Raw genomic sequence first — 24,722 nt, forward strand, 5'->3', positions numbered from 1 at the left:
TTCTCCTGAGGAGTATCCTTATGGTGTTTTCTGTATTTCCTGAATTTGAATGTTGGCCTGCCTTGCTAGATTGGGGAAGTTCTCCTGGATAATATCCTGAAGGGTGTTTTCCAACTTGGTTCCATTCTTCACATCACTTTCAGGTACACCAATCGAACATAGATTTGTTCTTTTCACATAATCCCACATTTCCTGGAAGCTTTATTTCTTTTTACTCTTTTTTCTCTAACCTTGTCTTCTTGCTTTATTTCATTAATTTGATCTTCAATCACTGATACTCTTTCTTCCACTTGATCAAATTGGCTATTGAAGCTTGTGCATGCGTCACCAAGTTCTCGTGCCATGGTTTCAGATCCATCAGGTCATTTAAGGTCTTCTGTACACTGTTTATTCTAGTTAGCCATTCATCTAACCTTTTTTCAAGATTTTTAGCTTCCTCACGATGGGCTTGGACATGCTCCTTTAACTCAGAGAAGTTTGTTATTACCGACCTTCTGAAGCCTACTTCTGTCAACTCGTCAAAGTCATTCTCTGTCCAGCTTTGTTCCGTTGCTGATGAGGAGCTACGATCCTTTGGAGTAGAAGAGGTGCTCTGATTTTTAGAATTTTCAGCTTTTCTGCTCTTATTTCTCCCCATCTTTGTGGTTTTATCTACCTTTGGTCTTTGATGTTGGTGACCTACAATAGGGTTTTGGTGTAGATGTCCTTTTGGTTGATGTTGATGCTATTCCTTTCTGTTTGTTAGTTTTCCTTTTAACAGTCATGTCCCTCAGCTGCAGGTCTGTTGGAGTTTGCTGGAGGTCCACTCCAGACCCTGTTTGCCTGGGTATCACCAGCAGAGGCTGCAGAACAGCAAATATTGCAGAATAGAAAATATTGCTGCCTGATCCTTCTCCAGAATCTTTGTCCCAGAAGGGTACCCGCCTATATGAGGTGTCTATTGGCCCCTATGGGGAGGTGTCTCCCAGTTAGGCTACACAGGGGTCAGGGACCCACTTGAAGAGGCAGTCTGTCTGTTCTCAGAGCTCAAACGCTGTGCTGGGAGAACCACCACTCTCTTCAGAGCTGTCAGACAGGGACGTTTAAGTCTGTAGAAGTTGTCTGCTGCCTTTTGTTCAACTAAGCCCTGCCCACAGAGGTGGAGTCTAGGGGCAGTAGGCCTTGCTGAGCTGCAGTAGGCTCCGCCCAGTTTGAGCTCCCCAACTGCTTTGTTTACTTATTCAAGCCTCAGCAATGGCGGACACCCCTCTGCCATCCAGGCTGCCGCCTCGTATTTTGATCTCAAGACTGCTGTGCTAGCGGTGAGCAAGGTTCTGTGGGTGTGGGACCTGCCAAGTCAGGCATGGGAGAGAATCTCCTTGTCTGCTGGTTGCTAAGACCTTGGGAAAAGCACAGTATTTGGGTGGGAGTGTCCCGTTTTTCCAGGTACAGTCTGTCACAACTTCCCTTGGCTAGAAAAGGGAAATCCCCCGACCCCTTGCACTTTCCAGGTTAGGTGATGTCCCCCCCCGCTTCGGCTCACCCTCCATGAGCTGCACCCACTGACCAACTGGCCCCAATGTGATGAACCAGGTACCTCAGTTGGAAATGCAGAAATCACCTGTTTTCTGCGTCGATCACGCTGGGAGCTGCAGACTGGAGCTGTTCCTATTTGGCCATCTTGGAACGGATCTCAATTGTACATATCTTCAAAAGGTAAATTGTCTCTTTAGAAATAACCCATTTGTTTATCAAAATGTTCATCTTCTTACTTCGATGAGACTACCATTTCCTTTAGTGTACTTCCAAAATGCCTCCTGAATAATTCTGCATCCTGATTTTCCAACTTGGTGAAAATGCTTGAGGAGCGGTCAATTAGAAGCAATGGGGCATATGGTAATTTTATGATCAGTAAACTATGTAGAATGGGATTCTCTTATTTTTTTCCCTGATGCTTTGGTCCTTGCTGAAACTCTGCATTTCTTAAAACTTGAGGAGAAACAATAATTTTAGTTGTTTGGTATAAGACAGATAGCATTTCAGAATTAATTCTGCATTGAACTAGAAGTTCTAGAGTGGGTAATACATCTAGTGGACTCCGGATCTCTGATTCTATACTAAGTTTTAATAGTTCCATGTTAACTTTTTCTAAAAATGAATCCATCAAAGGTTTCCCATTGTGAACATGCTTATTGTTAATTAACAATAGAATGTAACATACAATAAAGAAGAAGTATGGGCTTGGCAAAAGCATTCAACTGTTACTTTTTAAAGAAACTAGAGTCTGAATAGGAAGTGAATCATACTTTTTATTTTTTTAAATTTCACAACAAACCCAGAATTCTTATTTTACTTCACTGAGAGAAAGTCTGAGAACCTTGATATTGTCCAGAGCACATAACAGATGCAGTGATAATTCTAAGCCTTAGACATTTGGCATAGTTGAGGTTTTATGACAAGGTATTCTGGCAGAAGAGAGAAGACCCTAATGAGCAAAGTAACCTTGTTAACCTTTAAAGTATTGTCCTTTTGGATCCCATGAGGTTTTTTAACAGATACATCATTTGTTTAGATCATTTCAGTTCTATGACTTGATATATTTCCAAAACTGGCTTCAAGTTCTTATTTATTTTATCCTCCAAATGAGCCTAGTAAAGTAGAAACATAACTGCATTGTTGAAAGTCATTTGTGGTTTGCAAGCTTCTTCTGTCTTCCTTCCCATAAAATACAATTTAGTACTTAAGCTTTTTCTTTCAGTAATGTGTGCTAAAGCATTGTCCATCAATGCCACATTTCCCTTTGTATGTTACGAATAAGGGTGGCTGTGTGAAATAAGACAATATCTGATTACGTGGCCTGGAACTTCCTCTTTCCTAGGTTTTGCACAGCTACAAGGCTGAGAGTTAAACAAAGGGAACGGGACAGTAAGACCTGGTGAGAGCCAGACATGAAGCCTGGTGTGACAGTGGCTTCCCCAAGTTTGGAGGGACCTCAGGAGACCTATTATATTCTAGGTCCAGGAGGAGACTGGCCTCTGCTTGCTTTAGATATAGACTTCATGGATGCAGCAAGGAGGGTCTGAAGTTTACAGAGAAAGGCAAGGATTTTGTAGCTCTTAGGAGCTTCATTATTACCATCAGGTAGCTGCCAAGCTCAGCGCCCTTTTGCTTGGCAATCAGTCTGAGTACTCTTTCCCCTCCTGCCAACTTGCCCAAGGAAGGCCTGAGCCACAGGCTACTAAGAAACAATTTGCCAAATATACTAATTTCCTTTTGGTTATTTGTTCTCTAGAAGCCCAACATTTCTGAAATCATTAAAACTTCACTGTGTGGAAACTATCACACACACATTTATTTTTGCTTCTCTCTTCATTACAGGGATAGGAAAGTGCATATATTAGGAGAGTTTTACCTCCATGACATTTGCTGCTTATACCCCAGTATGTAGTGATAATAGTAGAGAATATGGACAGAAGAAGAAACTCCCCTCCCACCAAAACAGACAACATTATTAAAAATTAGCCCTTGCAGAGAAAAAGAAGTGCTTATACACTGTTGGTGTCTAAATTAGTTCAACCATTGTGGAAAGCAGTGTGACGATTCCTCAAAGAGCTAAAAACAGAACGACGATTCAACCCAGCAATCCCATTCAACCCAGCAATCCCATTACTGGGTATATACCTCAAGGAATATAAATTGTTCTATCATAAAGACACATGCATACGTATGTTCACTGCAGCACTATTCACAATAGCAAAGACATAGAATCAACCTAAATGCCCATCAATGATAGACTAGACAAAGAAAATATGGTACATAATCATCATGGAATACTATGCAGCCACAAAAGAGAATGAGATCATGTCCTTTGCAAGAACATGGCTGGAGATAAAGGCCATTATCCTTAGAAAACTAACACAGGAACAGAAAACCAAATACTACCTCTTCTCACTTATAAGTGAGAGCTAAGTGATAAGTACACATGGACACATAGAGGGGAACAATACACACTGGGGCTTCCTGGAGGGTGGAAGGTGAGAGGAGGGAGAGGATTAAGGAAAATAATTAACAGGTACTAGGTTTAGTATGTGGGTGACAAAATAATCTGTATAACAAACCCCTATGATGTGGGTTTACCTGTATAACAAGCCTTCACATGTACTCCTGAACTTAAGAATTAAAAAAAAAAAAAAGATTAACCTTTACTGTGTGCTTCCTCTGCACCAGACACTGAGTTAACCATTGCACATGTATTATTTTAGTTAGCCCTCAAAACAGCTTGAAGAGGTTGGTTTGAGGGGTTGGGTGTCTGACAGGTTACACACAGTTTTGTATGCATGATCCATCAAACTTACCTTTATCCCATTCTTTAGAATGGGATGGAAACCTACGACTCCCTATTACAGAGTGAAGCTCTTAATTTTGCTACATATTGGCTACCTTTCTTTCCCTGTCCCATTTAGTTTGTGATGGGAATAGAACAGGAGCATAGGAAGAAAATGAATAGTTACAAATCAACTCAGTAAATAGAGAGTAATTAGAATGTGTGTACTGTCTACTTATTGACTGTAAATTGTGATTTGCTAGCATTCTGGGTTGTGAACGCTTGCTAGCAGGGTTCATGAGTACATAATTACCTAACATTGCTAAATGTGGCCAGGAAAATCTGTCCTTTGATGAACCCAAGTGTGAGAGAGAGATCTTAGGTTCCTGGATTAAGATTCTTCCTGAGATTTGTAACCTCAAACATTTGGCCAGCTTCCTTACTGTGCATCCCCAGTCTGAAGCCCAAAGGATTCTTAGGCAGAATGGACTGGCCCATTAAGCATCTTTTCACTGGCCATGGGTTTGAGTGCCTATGCTCTGTCCTAAAGCATCCACAACTGATTTCTACTCTTGAAGTCTGGGGGTTAGACATGAGCTGGTCCTGAACTCAGGTAGTGAACTCTGTCTGGCTTGAATCTTCCTATAGGAACAAAAACCAGTCTAGGAACTGAGTGCTATACAATGCAGAATTGATTGGCTAATATATCACAAGTGAAAAATGATATCTGGATGCCCTGAGATTATTTGGACCTGTGTTTTCCTTCAAAGAAAGGTAATTTTTATTTGCTTTTTAGAAATCCACTTTTGTTAAATAATAACAAGATATTTTTTAAAAATACAGACTATATAAAAAGAAAACTATAAACCATAGTTCCATTGCCCAAAGATCAACACTAACAGGTCTATTAACATCCAGTCTTTTTTCTAATTTTATTAAAGAGAAGTGTGTGTATGCATGTGTTTACATGAAAAATTATTTGCACCTTATTAATTGCTCCTTAGTAAATATTTGTTGAGGAAATGAAAAATTAACATTAGATTCTGACATTTTTTTCAGAGGATTTTTTAAATACACAATTACAGTGTTGTCCCCATAATACGATACACATTTCATAATAAAATTATTTACTTTGAATCCAAATGCTATCGTGAGAGTAATTTGGCACCACCAATATCACATTATTAAAAGAATATTAATGTGTTCAGTTTAGTCAGGTGTGGTTTGTTCTTTAGGACTTCTCTGATGTGATGAATATTTTACGTGTTGATGGTAATAATAATTGCTAGCATGTACCGAGTGCTTAGAATACATTAACAATTAGGAAAATTTCTCATTGCTCTCCATTTATTAACTAATTTAATATTCCAAACAGCCATAAGATTACCTACAGTTTACAGAGGAAGAAACTAAACTAGTTTTCTCCAGGTTACACAGTTAATGAGTAGTGGAACAGGGATATGAACCCAGGCAGTCTGGGTCCAAAGCCTTTGAGTATAGCTACTATACTATAACAGGGCACTCTTCCAGGCATATTATACCATGATTTCCCTTTCTGGAATTTTTATGTTAGTTAATCATTAGTCAATTTGAGTATATTTTCACTAGGTGTTACATTTAATATACTTTTGAGAGCAAGTAACAGAAAATATTACTCAAACTGGCTTAAACCAGTGGTTCTCAAACTGTAGTCTGCATCAGAATCCCCTGAAGGGCATTTTAAAGCACGGATTGCTGAGCTAGGTCCACCCTGAGTTTCTGATTCTACATTTCTAGAATCAGAAAATCTGGGGCTTTAGATTTTGTATTTGAACAGATTCCCAGGTGAGGCTGATGCTTCTGGTCTAGGACTATGCTTTGAGAAAACTCACTGCCCTTAGTCAAGATTTATGCCTTAGGCTGGCTTAATACAATTCTATAGCTCTATTCCTCTGCATCTCTCTTAGCTATTATCTCCTCTGTGTATCTTCCTAATCTTCAAACCATAGCAAGATGACTGCAGCAGTTTTAAGCCTTGAATCCATGCACAAAAGTATCTAACAAAGGAGAACCCAGTTATTTCAGCAATTTTTGTAAGAACAAGGAAATTCCTTTATAAACGACTTTGAAAAATTTCTTTGGGTCTTGACCTACATTAGATCACCTCTCTGTTGAACAAATTCTAATGGACAGGAGAGCTCTGCTTTCTGATTGGCTTAGGCTTAGGTGGAAAAAGAGAACTTTTCTATTTAGTCTTCCTTTCTACTGTTTAGGTTCAAAGCGTGTTTTTTAAAAAAGCATTTCTTTTTTCAGGCAAAATCTTCAGAATCTATCTCTGAAAAACTGTAGACTATAAAATTTTACCTTCCCAAGTCAACTTTAAAGCTAATACTTTAAGTTTACATATTAATAACAATATAACAATATTTACAATGATAGAACAAATGCATGTATTTAAACAGTGCCTTTACACATACTACTGAACAAGATTTTTCTCCTAAATACCTACCTATATCCAAAGTCACACTGTAGTTATGAAGAGGTCGTTAATTTATACAGAGTGCCTGAAAAATGCTAGGAGCCGCACTTCACTGCATTGTCCAATTTTATCTGCTTGCCAACCTTAATAATTAGGCCATATTATTATCTGTGTTTTGCAGATAAGGGCTATAAAGCATCTATACTATAATAGTACAATCTAATTTAACTTAAATGAATATAACAATTTATTTTTCTTGAAACTATATAATGTCTACCATGGTATAATACATAATTGTTTCAGAAATTATCTCTATGAGGTACATATAAAAAATAACCGATTTTGGGCTGGGCACGGTGGCTCATGCCTGTAATCCCAGCACTTTGGGAGGCCGAGGTGGGTGGATCATGAGGTCAGGAGATTGAGACCATCCTGGCTAACATGGTGAAACCCTGTCTCTACTAAAAAATACAAAACAATTAGCCCGGTGTGGCGGTGGGTGCCTGTAGTTCCAGCTACTCAGGAGGCTGAGGCAGGAGAATGGCGTGAACCCAGGAGGCAGAGGTTGCAGTGAGCTGAGATTGTGCCACTGCACTCTAGCCTGGGCGACAGAGCGAGACTCCATCTCAAAAAATAAAATAAAATAAAATAAAAATAACTAATCTTAAGAGAGTTATGCTGATGTATGTTGTTTTCATATCTAGTTTAATTAAATTTAAATATCTATACTTAAGTATTTATTATATATTATGTATTATGTATGAAACACACATAATATATATTTATTTTACATATACATACAATATGTGTGTGTGTGTTTACAGAGAGTGAGAAAAAAATCTCTTATTATAATGCCTGGCTCATAGAAAGTACCCTATGATAATGTTATATTTTTATTTAATTCAACGTAACAGCTATTTATTGGGGAACTATTAGCTATGAAGTATTGTGCAAGGAAATGAGTAGCTATTAATATATACTGACATTGAACACTGTGTATTAAACACCAGGCCCTTTAACATAGGCTCTTCTTAATATACTCATTACAGAGGTAATTTCTCAAGCAAATTAGTCATGTAACTTGTTTCTTGATAACAGCACAGGGAGTTAAGACTGCCAAAATCAACAGCGTATTTCAAAGGCTTCCAGGTTCTCTGTAACAAAGGCTGAGTAAGCCATGACTCATAATCGGGAAACTTCTATTTGAGGGCCTGATTATCTTTCTTCATATCTGGGGTGTGGGAAAGACTGGTAGCAGTGGGCAGCAGGCTAGGGAGGAGTTCCGTTCTGTTTCCAGGGCCACAAAGGGAGTGAGAAGCACATAGTGAAAGTTCTCCAGAGTAGCTTTTTCTCTTTCAAGGGAGCCCTAGAGACACACAGAGTGATCTGAAACGTATTCGGGACAATTGAGCTGTTAGAATTCAAGATTTACTGCAGTATCTGGTTAAGGCCATCATGTACCATCACCCAGGAGTCAACTAGCCTCTGTCTTGCACCAAGCCACTCTGGGTTGCTTGCTGCTTCTGTCTGTGTGTTTTATTTATTTACGTGGGCAAGAGGAGGGAGGAGTAGGGTTGGAGGAGGGAGGAGAAGGGTTAGGGGAGGTATGTTTTTAAGGCCCCATTTTGAACCTGCACATAATATAACTGAAAGAGAACAGTTTTCCAGTTGCCCAGAAACGCATCTAAATTTTGGCTATCAAGTACCGTTGTGTGGCCCTGGGTAATGCCTTAACATTTCTGAATCACAGTTTCCTGTTGTTTAAGACAGTGACATTATCTACATAGTGAATTTGTTGTAAAAAATTAATTAGAGTGCAAGTGAAAAAGAGCCATCGCAATGCCTGGCACATAGTAAGCTCTCAAAAAAGAAAATGAGGAATAAAAAAAGAAACCTAGTGAGTTGGTGTTATGCTAAATAACCATTATATTTAAAATGACTATGTAATTTATATCCCAAAGATGTTTTTGAGAATAAAAGGATCACTATTAATAATTAGGTCAGGGCTGGGTGCAGTGGCTCATGCCTGTAATCCCAGCACTTTGGAAGGCCGAGGTAGGCAGATCACTTGAGCTCAGGAGTTCGAGACTAGCCTGGGGAATACAGCATAACCTCATCTCTACAAAAAGTGTGGTGGCACACCCCTGTAGTCCCAGCTACTTGGGGCACTGAGGTGGGAAAATCCACTGGAGCCCGAGAAGCAAAGGTTACAGTGAGCTGAGATCAAAACACTTCACCACAGCCTGGGTGAGACAGCGATATCCTGTCTCAAAAAAATAAAAATAAAAATAAAAATTAGCTCAGAACAACAGACCAAACAAGCACTGTCCTGAGCAAATCTGAAGGCATGCTCCTTCTAATTATAATCATGCTGCTCTATTGACGGGGCTAAAGTTGGGAGTCAGAAGTCTTTATTTCTTGAGATCATAAATTTGCAATCACATAACTTTTCTCTAGGTTTCTCTCAGATACTTAATGGTTGTCATTAGATCATGCATACAACATAGTCTGTGATAAGTGATAGGGTAGAGAAAGGAACGTGGATGGCCCAGTTTTCTTCTTCCCCTAAACTGAAAAAAACCTAAATCTCACTTTTTCCCCTAAACTGAAAAAACAAACAAACAAAAAAAAGAAATCTCCCTCTTGCCTGAACAGCAACTGCAAGGCTTAGAACCCACAAAAATACCACTTAGCTCAGACATCAGAGAAATGTCTGTGCAGTTGGTGGACTGAAGGTAGGGAGGAGACTTTTCATAAAAGTTTGCTTTGTAATTCCATAATTTAAGCTCATGATCTGGAAAGTATTTCCTCCTCCCCGTTGTTGTGTAATCCAGGATATACTTTTATGATATACTCGATGGCATTCAAGACAATGACTAAATTCAGAGGCAGTGGAATATTGTTATACCTCCTAATTTAAATTCCTATTTTATATGGCACAAAGAGTCCTGCCATTCTCCTAAAGAAACTTTTAAAAAATGGAGGCTAAAAAGAAGAAATGTGATCATTTTAAACAATTTTATATCTTGTAAAATTCCAATTTTAAAACATGGGAAAAGAGAAATACAATGTATAAAACAGATACGTTAAAAATCTGACATTATCTCTTTATTTTGAATATTGATCCTGAACTGTCTCAACTTTTGTTGTTAAATTCTGACTTTTCTAAGAAATCAAAAGGAGGCACTTTGATCCTTGATCCAAGAAATTGTCTGGGCCTTACCATTTACATTTCAGGAAAGAAGTCTAGAAAAAGTCAAGCTAAAAGGCTGTATGCTACTTCACCTGGCCACGCTCCTACTCACAAAAGTGAACCTGGGCAGATGCTTTATTGGTTCATCCATTCATTCATTTAACAGGAATTTATTATGCTCCTGCTAAGTGCCATATTCCAGGCCAAATGCTGGAGATTCAAGCATGGTCATGCCATTTCCAGGCTTAATGTCCAATGAAGCAGATGGCATTGCTGTAAAGAATTATTACTAGAAAACGAGATCAAGATTAATGATAGAGGAAGCTCAAGACACTTTGAGAGCCCATAGTAGTCTATGGGTCAGGGAAGGCTCTCTGAATATGGATCTTTTTCCAGCTGAGTAAGGTGAGCAGGAATTGGTCATTTTATAATAGAAATGGTGTCCAAGGCAGGAAGGACAATCTGTGAGGGAGGGGAAAAAAGAGAGAAGTTGGTGTTAGGATCTGAAAATATACAAATATGGCTAGAATGAGGGCACTCAGTCACCATGAGGCTAAAGAGGCAAGCAAGGGCCCAATTATAGAGGCTTTGAAGTCATATTACGAGTTCGGGGTTTACCCTGTTGATAGCTGGGGTGTTTCTAAACATTGAGCGATTTTATGAAAAAGGTTGACATGATCAAATGTGCATTTTATAGAGAGAATTCTAGCTTCAGAAGATCAATTGGAGAATGACATAATGGTCAAGATCACAATTAATGCAATTTCTACAAAGATGTTGTCACTGGAAATGGAGAAATTTAGGAAGGAATATTAACAGGACATGGTGATTCCTGAGTAGATGGTGATGCCCCTAAATGACATGGAGAATATAAGGAGAAGAAGTGGGTTTAGAAGGTGGTGATACCCATCAAACAGTTGAATGTGAAATGTCCTTAACATATTCAAGTGAAGATTTCCAACAGAAAGTTGATTGTATGGGCCAAGGGCTCAAGAGGGCATGGTGAACCATATTTAGAGACTGGGGAGTCATTAGGGTATAAGTGGCCTTTGAAGCCTAGGGAGTAGATGAGACACCCTCAAGAGAGTAGGCAGAATGAGAAGAAGCGGGTCAAGCACGGTCTCCCAAAGAACATCAACATATAAAGGAGCAGGAGGGCCGTTCTTGTGTTTCTCTGGCCCTGAGGTTTCAAAAGGTCTTCATAACAACAGGCAGCATGTGACTGCGATCTAACTGGTGATAAGATGAAGTGTCTGATATTATGCATAGGGTTACAGTGTCAGTCAATATCTACCGGTAGTTCTAAAACTAGATTCCAACTCGAGAAAAACATTTCTTGATGTCCCGTGGAAATGAAGAGGAGTCATAGTCTGACTATGTCACTAATGTTTCTGCAGTTTCTTTGCTTTTCTTTCCCTTCTTTGGTAATGCTCCATCTAGCACATGCTGGCCTGGCAACATTCCAGGCATAAACAGCTTAAAAACTGCTCTCAGTTTATTCTTACATAATATTCTCACTCGTATTATAGAAAAAGGAAGTTTTATGATAGGGGTAGTTGGAAAATAAACTATGTGCTTAACCTAGCCATGAACTATACTTAGAAAGACCAAAAATACCTGAAGTGGTAATTCAAGACTCACTTTTCTCAAGAATCTCATAAAAAATAAGGAATGCAAAGGTCCTGATAAAAGCTTTTAAATATACACTGACAATGAAATAGATGCTCTTATTTTTCTGTTTCCAGTCTGCATCACATCCACTTACACACACTGTCTCTTCATTCTAATAGACAAATCTTAGAATCAAGGCATACTAAATCTGAAAAGATCTCAAAGACAGCCTCTAACTCAAGCCCTCTTCCCACTGGCCCCTTGCCTACTTTCTAGATGAGAAACATAAGATGCTGGAATGATAACACTAAGAACTTTTACATGTTGCTGTATATGTAAATAATAATGTTTACATTCAAGAGAAAATAAGTTAATCACATTGGCTAATATCCTCAGCTCTTAGAATTGACTATCTGGATTTGACCTTGGGCAAATTACTTAACCTCTCATTTCCTTAGCTTTTGCACCTATAAAATTAGTTAATGATAGTATCTATTCACAGACATTGGGAGATAATTCTCCACAGGTTTCTCACATTTCTGCCTGTCTTGAGTGCAGAAACACTGACAATTCTTGTTTCAGACTATATTTTTAAAGATGTTAGTATGGCAAACTGCCTTGAAAGATACATATAGTGTTTTCCTCCAGAGCAAAGGGCAGGTGTGCTGACTGTCTAGCATAATAAAGAAAGTATCTCTCTCTGGAGCAAAGGTGAGCATACTTCCTGCCTTTTTGAAATATTTGGGTTCACTAATCTCAGGATTTCTGTCCTGTAAGAGCACCATCTCCAAAGGTAGGTGTCATCTGGCCTCAGAGAATTGGTACAAATGGTTGTACTCTATTATTCTTGATGTGAATACAAGTTGAGCATCCCTAATCCCCAAATTCAAAATCCAATATGCCCCAAAATCTGAAATGTTTGGAGTACTGACATACCACCACATCTGGGAAATTGCACACCTGACCTCGTGTGACGAGCCACAGTCAAAACTCGGTAAGAACTTTTGTTTCATGCACAAATATTTTAGAAAATATTTTATAAAATATTTTATAAAATTACCAATTACCTTCAGGCGATGTGTATAAGGTATATGTGAAACATAAATGAATTTAGTGTTTAGACTTTCGTCCCATTCTCAAGATGTCTCCTTACATACATCGAAATATTCCAAAATCTGAAAAATCCCAAATCTGAAACACTTCTTGTCCCAAGATAAGAGATAATCAATCTGTAATGAAGTCCTCTGTCTCTGACCCAGGAGTCTCATATCTTTTGTCAGGATCCATGCATTTGTGATAAGCTAGCATGTTAGCTTACAAGTATGGTAAAATCTCAGACTCTTCACAGTTCTTGGCAATGGATTTTGGTTAAGAAATCAGTAAATAAACATAAATTGCTCAGAAGAATATTTGACACAAAGCAACTAAAGACTGGTTAAATCAGTTATACCCCTTCAATAAGCCACTCACCAACAGCCTCGTTCTAACTGTATGTTCTTGGGTAGAATGTGACATTTTTAAAAAATATATAATACAAAGATAATAAACTTTTATAAATTTTCTTATTTCCCTCTCTCCAACTCTCTCTGCCTCACTACTCACACATTTGAATATCATGTTTTCAATTGTGGGAAGGTGAAAATCAATATGTAGTGTGACCAATGTTTGAGTGACAGTGTTTCTAAAAAAATTCAAAGTTTTCTCCATTATCATCAACTCATTTTGTTATTTCTCTTTCTGATTCACTACATCAGCTCTTTTAAAACACCAGTGACTTTTTTCCTGATGTGTGTTCTATGCTATTTTCAGAGTTCTGTTTTCTATCTGTAAGCCTATCAAACATAGTAGTTCCATCTTTTAAAAATAATGTTTCACCTTTTCTTTTTTTCTGTACTGTAACTCATACTTTTGAAAAATCAGCATGACCTTTTTTATTCTTGATCAACACTTAACATAACAGCCTCCCTGAAGCAAAAGGAAGTAATTAGAAGAGGCAATATGCTGAATGATCAGGATGTGGGGCCTAAATCTTGGCTTATACCCAGCTGGTGTACTTGACCACCTACTTTATGTAAGTTTAGGGATTTCAAAATTCCCCATGTCTCCAGATCTTTTGAACACTGATTTGCCATGATCTTTGGTCATTATCAGTTTAGATAGATAGGGGCCTTGTCTTTAGCTGGCCACTGTTAAAACACCATAGTCAAGGATGATTATTATTAGAAGAACTACTTATCAACTAAAGCTCCAAGAACATGAGCATTTTACTGTGCAGGGAGAAAACAGGGAGTAAGGGAAGAGTGTCCGGAGTGAGATCTGTACCTGGGCAGAACACAGGAGGACATGATACTAGAGAGGTCTAGAATTTGGCAATGTATGGGAACTTGGAAGGCTTTATTTATTTCCTTATGTGTCCATCAATGGGGAAACCACTTGAAGGATGAAAATGATAAGAGGTAGACTCTGCTTTTGAAGTACTTCTAGTCTAGCTGGGGAAATTAAGCCCACACAACCTAGATAGAACACTGTATGTAATTGTATTTGTGGTATAGACATAACTATACATATTGACAAGGCTATTGACTTTATACAGGACTATTAAGACTTCAAAGAAGGGAGACATTCTTAACTCAGGATTATTGACAGCTTTCTCTGGAAATGGCAATGAAAAATTAAAGAGGAGAAAGGAGAGTGGTCAAAGAAAGGAACAGCAATGTACGCTCTGCCTGTACAGGGGTTGTGTGGGAGCAGTTACCAACAGATGAGGCAAAACAGTTTCCAGCACAATTTGGCTTTGAGCTGGGGACACCTTAGAAGGGAGACTTGGAGTTTGTGTGTGGCCATGACTCATACAAAACTCCGTCATTCAATTCCTATATTTGTAAAAACAAATTAAATGGAATTTGCTTGTTACTCTCCTAATTTGTGATGTGTTTGGCTCCATTAGGTTATAGCAGGCATTACCTGAAAGCATCTATTATATGGCAATTTCGGCATGGTATTAAGGACTGAATTAATAGAACCCTATAAGCCCTATTTTTGCCCTGTAGATGATTATAATATTGTAACCAGATAAACTAAGGAAACACTGATAATGGGAATATCATTAGCACATTCTTTGTAAGATGACTGGAAATCAGTGGCCTGTGCTGTAATACTCTGCTTTCAGTTACTCTGTCCTTGTTCCTCAGCCTTCGCTTCTCTAAGTTCTTATTTCTTCTCAAACTTGCTGGGTAAATCTTGGCAGAAAGGTTAGCAAGCTGTATCTAGGAGATAGTAAAAGAATCACATTTCAGGATGTGGGAAATCCTGCATTTGGCCTTTCTGGATCTTGAAGAGATACTGCTTTAAGGATTGAAGGCCAGCTCTCCTCTTGGAAAAATTTTGCAGATAATTGCCAATGATAAGTACATTACAACAGGATCAGAGTTTTCAAAGTGAATCCAATTGGTGAGAAGGAATATTTCCAAAGAATAAGAACTAAAGAATTTAGGGAATTTAGACCCACTCCTAATACTTCAAATAGCAGCTTTACTTTTCCCTCAGAGAAGTCATTGCCAAAATGGACCTACAGAAAAACCAATGGTTAATTAAAAAAAACCCATTAGCTTGAATCATGAAGAAATAATTATAAGAACCAGGGCTGGTTCCTCTCAATTTTGACCTTTTGTTTTACTGTTCAATGTAGAATTTTTGATAATGTTTGGATTCAGTACAGTGAAGATTTATCTTGTGTAGTGAACTCTATAAAGAACAGACTTGACTTGGAAATAACTTACTGGCTTAAAAAGAGTCACTTAACAATTTCTTTGGCAGTAAATAAGGCATAATGCTATTGCTTATGGTTTTTATTAGCTGGGTTTTTTCCTGGTGAAAAGAGATGTTGAATAAGAATTTCTTTCTTACAAAAGCTTTGGTATTATTAACATAATTGACTAGGATTTGAAATTCTATGAAAACAAATGCCCTTTCACCAGTTCTTGTTTTGAATATGTGTATTCATTTAGTGCTTACTTGAGGATTTAGGATCTTGTTCACTATTGTTCTTTAGGATAACTTTGAAGAAAATATTGTTGTATGAAACCATGGATGGTATTAACATAGCTAATATCCTGGATGTTTTATGAATACTTTTATGAATCCTGATATTTTATGAATACACAAGCTTCATTGAAAATATTTTTTCCATTTTATTAAGTAGAATTTTCTATATTGAAAAGTATAAGACTAAAAGATCAGAGTGCCATAACAAGGGAGAAGGATGACCATATAAAGTGTGGGAAGAGGTTCAGTAGGTATTTTCTCTAGACATTAAGGAGATAATGTGCTAGACAGTTCCTGGAACATAGTTAGAGCTTTGATGTATTGTTTTTGGTTGATTGATATACTAAGGAAATGGTTGCCCTTCACTGTCAGAAGTGAACGTAGGATGTGAAAAGTAAATAAAGCCTGAAAGGGCAGCTTATACTGTATCATTTTAAATTCTTTCTGTCTCTGGGCACCACACTTCCCCACAGCTTGTTTCATAAAGGCCTATAGCATGGCGAAGATTCAGGAGGAATGAATAATAGGGCCTCTGACCAGGGGAAAAGAGAAAAGAAAGATCTGAAATGAAGGTGGGGCTTTGAGTTAGAAGCAAAAGTATACTTTCGAGGAAGGTGGTATAATCTCTGATTTAAGAAATCTGTAGTACTAAAGGGGGAAAAATATATCAGAGAAGTAGAACTGGAAACTGGGGCTTTGGATCCAAATTGTACACCTCATTGGCTTCTCCAGTATCAGCTATGTGTTCCCAGCTCATGGCAGGGAAGAACCCTGAGGGATTCTCATCATTACTTCCTCACCTTGGGGTAGCTTGAACTCTGAGGAGATAAAGCAGGGACTGTTTCCTGATACTGTATATCCCTAAACTCTTTGATCACTTTTTTTTTTTCAGTCCCCTGATGGGGTAATTAGTAATAGTAATTCCTAGCTACCCCAGAACTAGGAACACAGCCTAATTCCTTTTGGAAAAAAAGATTCTAATGGCAGCCTCATAATTAATGGGATATCTAAAATGTGGGCTAACGGCCTCTGTGTGTTTCAATTTCCTCTTTAAATAAACAATCTCTACTGATATCCTGTGTTAAGATTGAAGATATACAACACTTTTAGAGGAATAAGGCATGAGATTTGTATCTGAGTTAGTAGTACACTTTATTTTGTGCTTAGCATGGAAAGAGCCTCAGACAAGGTACCTGTCTGGAATTCTGATGCATCTGCCATTAGAAAAGTAAATCTTCAGGATTTGTTCTTGTATTTATTTGTGGGAGGGTGTTGAGGAGGGGCAGATAGTGCAGGAAATAGAAAAGGGACCAAATAAAGTGAAATGGCTATGAAGAAGACCAAAAGGTACCTTTCTTATGTGATTCACTTAAACTTCACCTAGGAATGTGCTTTTGTTTTCTACATTGAAATAAAACAGATGTTTAAAGGGATTCTTTCTTATAGCATAGTTATTTATGTCAGTGTCACTTCTTTTATTTACCTACAAACTCCTTGAGGACAGAAGCCATGTCTCGTATTTTCTACTCTTACAAGATATATCATAGAGATATTCACTCATAAAGCGTCCATAAACATCTAGTGTGTTAATATGATCTGCTTATTTTGCCAGTTGCTATACGGAAATAAATCTCTAGTCACACGCTATGTAATGATAGTGGTGAGCACAGATAATGATAGGGGACTAGATAAATGGGTCAGCAGACTGTGGTTTCCATTTCCAAAAAGTGCTTTGAATGGTCAAGGGAAATTTATTTATTTATTGAGACGGAGTCTCACTGTGTCACCCAGCCTGGGGTATAGTGTTGCCACCTCAGCTCACTGCAACATTCGTCTCCAGGGTTCACGCGATTCTCCTGCCTTAGGCTCCCAAATAGCTGGGATTACAGACGTGTACAACCATGCCTAGCTAATTTTTGTATTTTTATTGGAGACGGGCTTTCACCATGTTGGCCAGGCTGGTCTTGAACTCCCGACCTCAGGTGATCCACCCACCTCGGCCTCCCAAAGTGCTGGAATTACAGGCATGAGCGACCGTGCCCTGCTGGTAAGAGAAAAATTTTAAAAACTGCTAAAGATTCATAATTTATATATGGTCATCATTCAAATTTCTGTGCTTTTTTGTTTGTTTTTAATTAGGGTCTGCTATCATTCCCAAAATATATGTTCCTCAACAACTGACTCTATGTTTCATCATCTTTAGGACAAAGAATACCAGCTCTCTTTAAAGCAGTGTTTTGAAATACAGTTTGGGAGGTAAATATAGATGTAAAATTGTATCTCCTAGCTCAAAGAGAACTGTTGAAAGAAAGGTAGCTGCTTTGTTTTTCTAGAATGTCAGTGTCACTATTTTTACAGCTCCTTTTGAGAAACACTAATTTGTGAAAGGAAAGCATCTCAGAAGGTAAAGTTGATGGTTTAAATTCTTATGCCTGTTGTGTTCTGAGGAACATAATTAATGGCAAGATAATGAGAGGCTGAATACAGCCTTGTTAAACTTCTTCACAGAGCCAGTGAAATGATTCTGAATTGAACTTTCAAAGTCTGAAAGAAGAAAGTGTAGTATGCTTTAGATAGAAAGCCACAGGGTGATGGGAAAATGCAAGATATGAGCAGGTGTTATGGTAGCATTCTAGTGAAGTTTCCAAACTGTCAGAATAAGCAAGGTCCCTTCCCACACTGATAAACACATACTTGTAGATGGCATTCCACTCTTTGAGGCAGACTTAAATAGTATGTTCGTTTATTATTGTCTGGAAAGGGTTGCCAGTGAAAAACTTGCTAATTTGGTCCATTTCAAGAAATCAAACCTAAACTTGTTGCTGTCAATCATTTTTTGATAGATTTAATAATGAAACCATTTTGTGGGCAGATCTTAAGACATGGAAACTGTCATTTGCACTATGGAGAAGTTTTAAGAAAAAAAAGAGCTATGGTTAAAAATCAAGAAAGAACTGCAAACTTCAGGACCTAGATTTCTTTATACCTGTATAACTTACTTTTGAGTTTTTTGAGGGGAGGGGGAATTTGAGATTTTATCCTTCTCTTGTTATCATTCGTCCTTCCATCTCACCCCATTGCTGCTAGGAAAATTACATGGTCAGGCTGAGTGTAGTGGCTTACCCCTATAATCCCAGCACTTCGGAAGGCTGAAAAGAGGGAGGATTGCTTGAGCCCTTGAGTTTGAGACCAGCCTGGGCAACATAAGGAGAACCCTCTGTCTACAAAAAATTTAACAATAAAAATTAAGCTGGGAGCAAGATGCTGCATACCTATAGTCCCAGCTACTGGGAAAGCTGAGGTGGGAGGATCACTTGAGCTCAGGAAGCTGAGGCTGCAATGAGCTATCATCATGCCACTACGCTCCAGGCTGGGTGACAGAGCAAGACCCTATCTCAAAATAAAATAAAAAATAACATGGTCACATGATATTAATGGGGCAAAATTGAGGTTGAGTTATATGGCTCAAGATGGAGATAGGGAGAAGGTTGGTGGCAGTGAGAATATTGCTATTAGAAAACAAGTGGGGGAGACCAGCTCAAATCTGAGAAGTACCCCTGGAGTAGCCTTGCCAAGGCCACAGAACTATTTCCAATGGCAGGAGCTGGAGCTGAGGTCATCTACACAGCTACTGACAAGTTAGTGGGTGGGTACTGGGTAGGAAGGGAGGTGTCTTGGTCTCTCACTTAAAGCTTCTGTGTGAGGAGATTTCATAACAGAATATTTTCCTGAAGGAAATTACTGCTGCTATATACGTAGTACTCTGTGAAACAAAGATACTTAGTAATTATTAGTTCAGTGAATAAGAGAGTGAATAAATAGAGATTTTTTTCCCCCATGGAAGTTCTTTTCTATTAGGATAAGTTTATATAGTCCATCCAAATGTATCCTAATTTATCTATTAGGATAAATTTATACAGTCAATCCATATACATACCTGTAGAATGTAACAAATATTTTTATTGACTTTCTACATGCTATATTATATTGTCTAGGAGTGTTATATGGATAACACTACAAAGAGAAACTATATTGAGTTTTAAATCAGTGATTTAAAAGCAGGATTTTACAAATACTAGTAACAGTCATAACTTTCATTTGAGTGCTTACCAAGTCTCATACTCTGCTGAGTCTTGTACATGTATCATGTCTTTTTGTGTTCACAGAAAAAAAAAAACTAATGAGGTCAGTATAAGCATCCCCCTTTTACACAGGAAACAGACTGAGATTGCTAAGCCATATGCTGAAAATTGCACAGCTAGTAAGGGACAGAGCAAGGGGTTACATTCAGAGGTGTCAGACTCCAAGTCACACCATCTTTTAAAAAAGTTGTACTAATTTATGGGGTACTTGTGTAATTTTGTTACATGCACAGATTGCATAGTGATTAAGCTAGGGCTCGGTTATCTATCACTTACATGATGTACATTTTCCATTAACCAGTTTCTCATCATCCTCCCTGCTCCAAGCCTCTCACCATTCTGAGTCTCCATTATCTACAATTCTACTCTATGTCCACGTGAATACGTTTTAGTACCTATTTTTGAGAACATGTGACATCTGTCTTTCTGTGCCTGATTTGTTTTACTTAAGATAATGACCTTCAGTTCCATCTTTGTTGCTGCAAAGACATGACTTCACTTTTTTATGGCTGAATAGTATTCCATTGTGTGTATGTGTGTGGTGTAGACACACATACATATATACATATATACATACCTTACACAGGAAACAGACACTCAGATTATTAAAGCATACACTGAAAATTTCACAGCTAGTAAGGGACAGAGAAAGGGGTTACATTCAGAGTAGTCCGATTCCAAGATATGTCTGTGTGTGTATACACCACACAGATACACACACACACACACATATATTTCTGAGAGTCTCACTCTGTTATCCAGGCTGGAATGCAGTGGCACAAACATGGCTCACTGCAGCCTTGACTTTCTTGGCTCAAGCAATCCTATTGAGTAGCCAGGACTACAGGTGCATGACACTATGCCCAGCTAATTTTTTTTTATTTTTTCAAGAGAGAGGTTCTCACCATATTCCCCAGGCTGGTATCGAATTCCTGGCCACAAGCAATCCTCCACCTTGGCCTCACAAAGTACTGGGATTACAGGCATGAGTCACCATGCCTGGCCTCCATTACATATATACATACACCACATTTTCTCTCTCTCTTCATCTGGCGATAGACATTTAGGTTGATTCCATATATTCTATTGTGAATAGTGCTGCAACTGCAGATATCTTTTTGATATATTTATTTCTTTTTCCTTTAGGAAGATATTCAGTAGTGGAATTACTAGATCAAATGGTAGTTATATTTTATTTTAGTTCTTTGAGAAATCTCCGTACTATTTTCCATACAGGTTGTACTAATTTACATTCCCATCAATAATTTAACAGTTCATTTTATCTGCATCCTCATTAACATTTGCTATTTTTTGACTTTTTAATAATACTCATTCCAACTGAGGTAAGATATCTCATTGTGGTTTTGATTTGGGTTTTCCTGATGGTTAGTGATCATGAGTATTTTTTCATATACCTGTTGGCCTTTTATATGTCCTCTTTTTGAAAAATGTCTATTCATGTTCTTTGCCCACTTTTTAATGAAATTGGTTTGTTGTTGTTGTTGTTGTTGTTGAGTTCCCTGTATAGTCCCCTGTTGGATGTGTGCAAATATTTTCTCCCATTCAACAGGTAGTCTCTTCACTCTGTTATTTCTTTTTCTGTGCAAAAGCTTAAGTCCCATTTGCTTATTTTTGTTTCTGTTGTCCATGCTTTTAAGGTCTTAGTCATAAATTCTTTGCCTAGACCAGTGTCCAGATGAGTTTTCTGTAGGTTTTCTTCTCCTAATTTTATAGTTTGGGGTTTTACATTTAAGTCTTTAATCCATCTTGAGTTGATTTTTGCGTACGGTGAGTTAGGGGCCCAGTTTCGTTTTTCTGCATGTGGCTATCTAATTTTCTCAGTGCCATTTATTGAAGAGGGCATTCTTCCCCCAGTGTATGTTCTTCTTGGCTTTGTCGAAGATCAGTTGACTATAAACATGACAAAGTATGCATTCTTAAATCTAAATTATCTTATAAATACAGTCAATGAATATTTTAAATTTTTTTGAGATGTAGGCCTATTTAAGAATATAAAAAAGCTATAGTTCCTTCCCCAAGGCTAAATATACGTATGTACATTGACATGTAATTTCCAGGTATATGGACATACATGCTGCCAACCCTCCCATTAGGAACCCCATGTTATTCATATAAATACCAGCCTTAAGAAGGCAGAAAATCTACAAAATTATGTTGAGAAATGGAAAGAAATATGAAAATTATAATAAAAAGATTTCTGAAGGCCTCACCACAGAAATAAATATGAAGAGGAAAATTTAGGGGCACTGAATTTGAGAGTAGTTGCATGTTCAAACATGGAATTTGCTGCACCAATACTTCAAACACCTACAAATCTTTCCTATTCACAGTGTTAAATTGCATAAGGTTTCTTCTCCCCTTGTTCCTCTCACCTTCTTCTGTAATCCTATACACCCCCCTTGTCTCCTTGATTCTTCGAATCCTCAAGTATTTGGTGCCTACTACACATCAGGCACTCTTCTGAATGTTTGTGATATACCAGCAAAAGGAAAAAGGAAAAACAGAGGGACAGAAAATCACTGTCTTCCTGGAGTTTATATTTTAGTGGGAAGACAAATGATAAAAAGAAATCTACAGAAGAAAATATATATTATGTTAGAAAGTGATAAATGCTATGGGGAAAACATTGGGCAAATTAGGGCTAGAAGAATGACAGGTTGCAATTTAAAAGAGGATGGTCCAGGATAGCCTCATTGAGAAGGGCATATTTAGGCAAAGATTTGAAGGCGTTAACCCTGTGACTTTTGGAGAGAACACTGTTCTAGACGGAGGCACAGCCAGTGTCTAAGTCCAAGGCAGGAGGGTGCTTGATGTGTTTCAGGCACAGTGTGGAGGGTGTGGAGCCACATGGAGTGAGTGAAAAGGTAGAACTAGGAGCTGAGATCACAGAGGTAAGGGGCGGAGCAGAACATACAGGGTCAAGGTGGCCTTATAAGGTCTTTGATGTTTACACTGAGAAAAATGGAAAATCAATGTAGATTTTGAGCAGAGTGGCATAATCTGACATAGGATTTAAGTGAATCACTCTAGCTGCTGTATTAAGAAGACCGTAGCAGACAAGGGTAGAAGTTACAAAATCAGTTAGGAGGCTTTTTAATAATCTAGGTGAGGAAGAGTGATAGATCGTAAGTAGAACTGAGTAGTGGAATTCTGCATATATTTTGTCATAAAATGTTCTACTACTGTATGTTTCTCTCTATGCACTGCTTTAGCTGCATCCCACAAATTGATTTGTTATGCTTTAATTTCATTCAATTCAAAATGATTTCTAATTTCCCTTGTAATTTCCTCTTTTGACAAATGGATTATTTAGAAATAGTTTTATTTTCTAATATTTGGAGATCTTCTAGATGTCTTTTTGAGAGGTCTCAAACATTTTATATTATTTCAATTAAGTGTATTAATGTATTAAGATTTGTTGTATGACCCAGAAGATGGTCATTCTTAATAAATGTTCCATATTAAGTTGAAAAAAAATGTGTACTCAACAACTGGTGAAGTGTTCTCCCTATATAAGCTCAAACTGATAGATAATGTTGTTCAGGTCTTGTATATCCTTAATGATTTTCTTTATTTTTGTCCTATCAATTCCCGCAAGAATAGTGTTGAAATCTCCAACCACAATTGTGGATTTGCCTTATTTTTTATCAATTTTTGCTTCATGTATTTTTAAGTCCTTTTGCTAAATGCCTACACATGTAGAACAATAATGTTTTCTTGGAGAACCAATCCCTTTATCATTATGTAATATCTCTCTTTATCCCTGGTAAATTTCATTGAGTCCTACTTCAGTTATTAATATAGCTACTCTTGTTTTCTTTTGTTTAGTTTTAATGGTGTATCTTTTCCCATCTCTTTACTTTGTACTTATGTCTTATATTTAAATTTCTTGTAGATAGTGTACAGTTGGATCTTGCTTTAAAAAAATCTAATTTGACAATATGTATCTGAAATTGGTGTGTTTATATTGTTTACATTTAATTATTTATGGGTTGATTCAACTACCATCTTACTAGCTTTTCCTAATGTTCCATCTGTTCTTAGTTTCTTTTCTCCTACTTTTATTTTCAGCTTCTTTTGGATTTTTTAAAAAGTCTGTTTTATTCCTACCAGGAGCATATTAGATATACCTTTCTATAAATATGTTAGTTATTTCTGTATTTTTAAAATATACATGTTTAATTAATCAGGATATACCTTAAAATAATACTACTTCATACGTAGTATAAGAACCTTAAAACAGTATATATCCAATTCCTTCCTCCCACCTTTGGTGCAATTTTTTTTTTTTTTTTTTTTTTTTTTTGAGACAGTGTCTCACTCTTGTTGCCCAGGCTGGAGTGCAATGGCACGGTCTCTGCTCACTGCAACCTCTGCCTCCCGGGTTCAAGCAATTCTCCTGCCTCGGCCTCCTGAGTAGCTGGAATTACAGGCACCCGCCACCACGCTGGCTAATTTTTTGTATTTTTAGTAGAGACAGAGTTTCGCCATATTGGCCAGGCTGGTCTTGAACTCCTGACCTTGTGATCCATCTTCCTCAGCCTCCCAAAGTGCTGGGATTACAGGCGTGAGCCACCACGCCTGGCCACTTTTACATTTACATTTTTTACTTTTTTCACTTTTACATTTGCGACAAACATATAATGCATTACTACTGTTTTTGCTTTAGATAATCAATTATTTTTGAGAGCAAATTAAAGTAAGAAAATTTTCTATTACTTTGATTTATTTAATTTCCAGCCCTCCTCATTTCTTTATATAGATCCAGGTTTATGGCTGGTCTAATATTCGTTTTGATTGAAGAACTTCCTAAATTTGAAATTTTAAATGCAGACCCTATGAGATTTCCAGACATATTAGGTACAGCCATGGAAGGAAAAGCCAAAGATGAGCCCAGAATTTATAATAGAGGTGATGATAAATCACAATGATCACAGCAAATAATTAAAA

General features: G+C 37.6%; 1 protein-coding gene across 2 annotated transcripts in view; it reads left to right on the plus strand.

Moving 5' to 3' along the window:
• Positions 1–1,225: 1,225 nt before the first annotated feature.
• ITPRID2 (ITPR interacting domain containing 2) overlaps positions 1,226–24,722 on the plus strand; it is a 126,726-nt gene continuing 103,229 nt past the window's right edge. The window contains exons 1-2 of one of the 2 annotated variants that reach the window (XM_054548821.2): positions 1,226–1,301; positions 1,573–1,695. The gene's annotated coding sequence lies outside the window, so the exon portion shown is untranslated. Of the gene's footprint in view, positions 1,302–1,561; positions 1,696–24,722 lie in introns of those variants that run through there. The other variant, XM_063712587.1, reaches the window with a different exon arrangement.

The sequence above is a fragment of the Pongo abelii genome, chromosome 11, assembly GCF_028885655.2.
Source record: "Pongo abelii isolate AG06213 chromosome 11, NHGRI_mPonAbe1-v2.0_pri, whole genome shotgun sequence".
NCBI classification, from domain to species: domain Eukaryota; kingdom Metazoa; phylum Chordata; class Mammalia; order Primates; family Hominidae; genus Pongo; species Pongo abelii.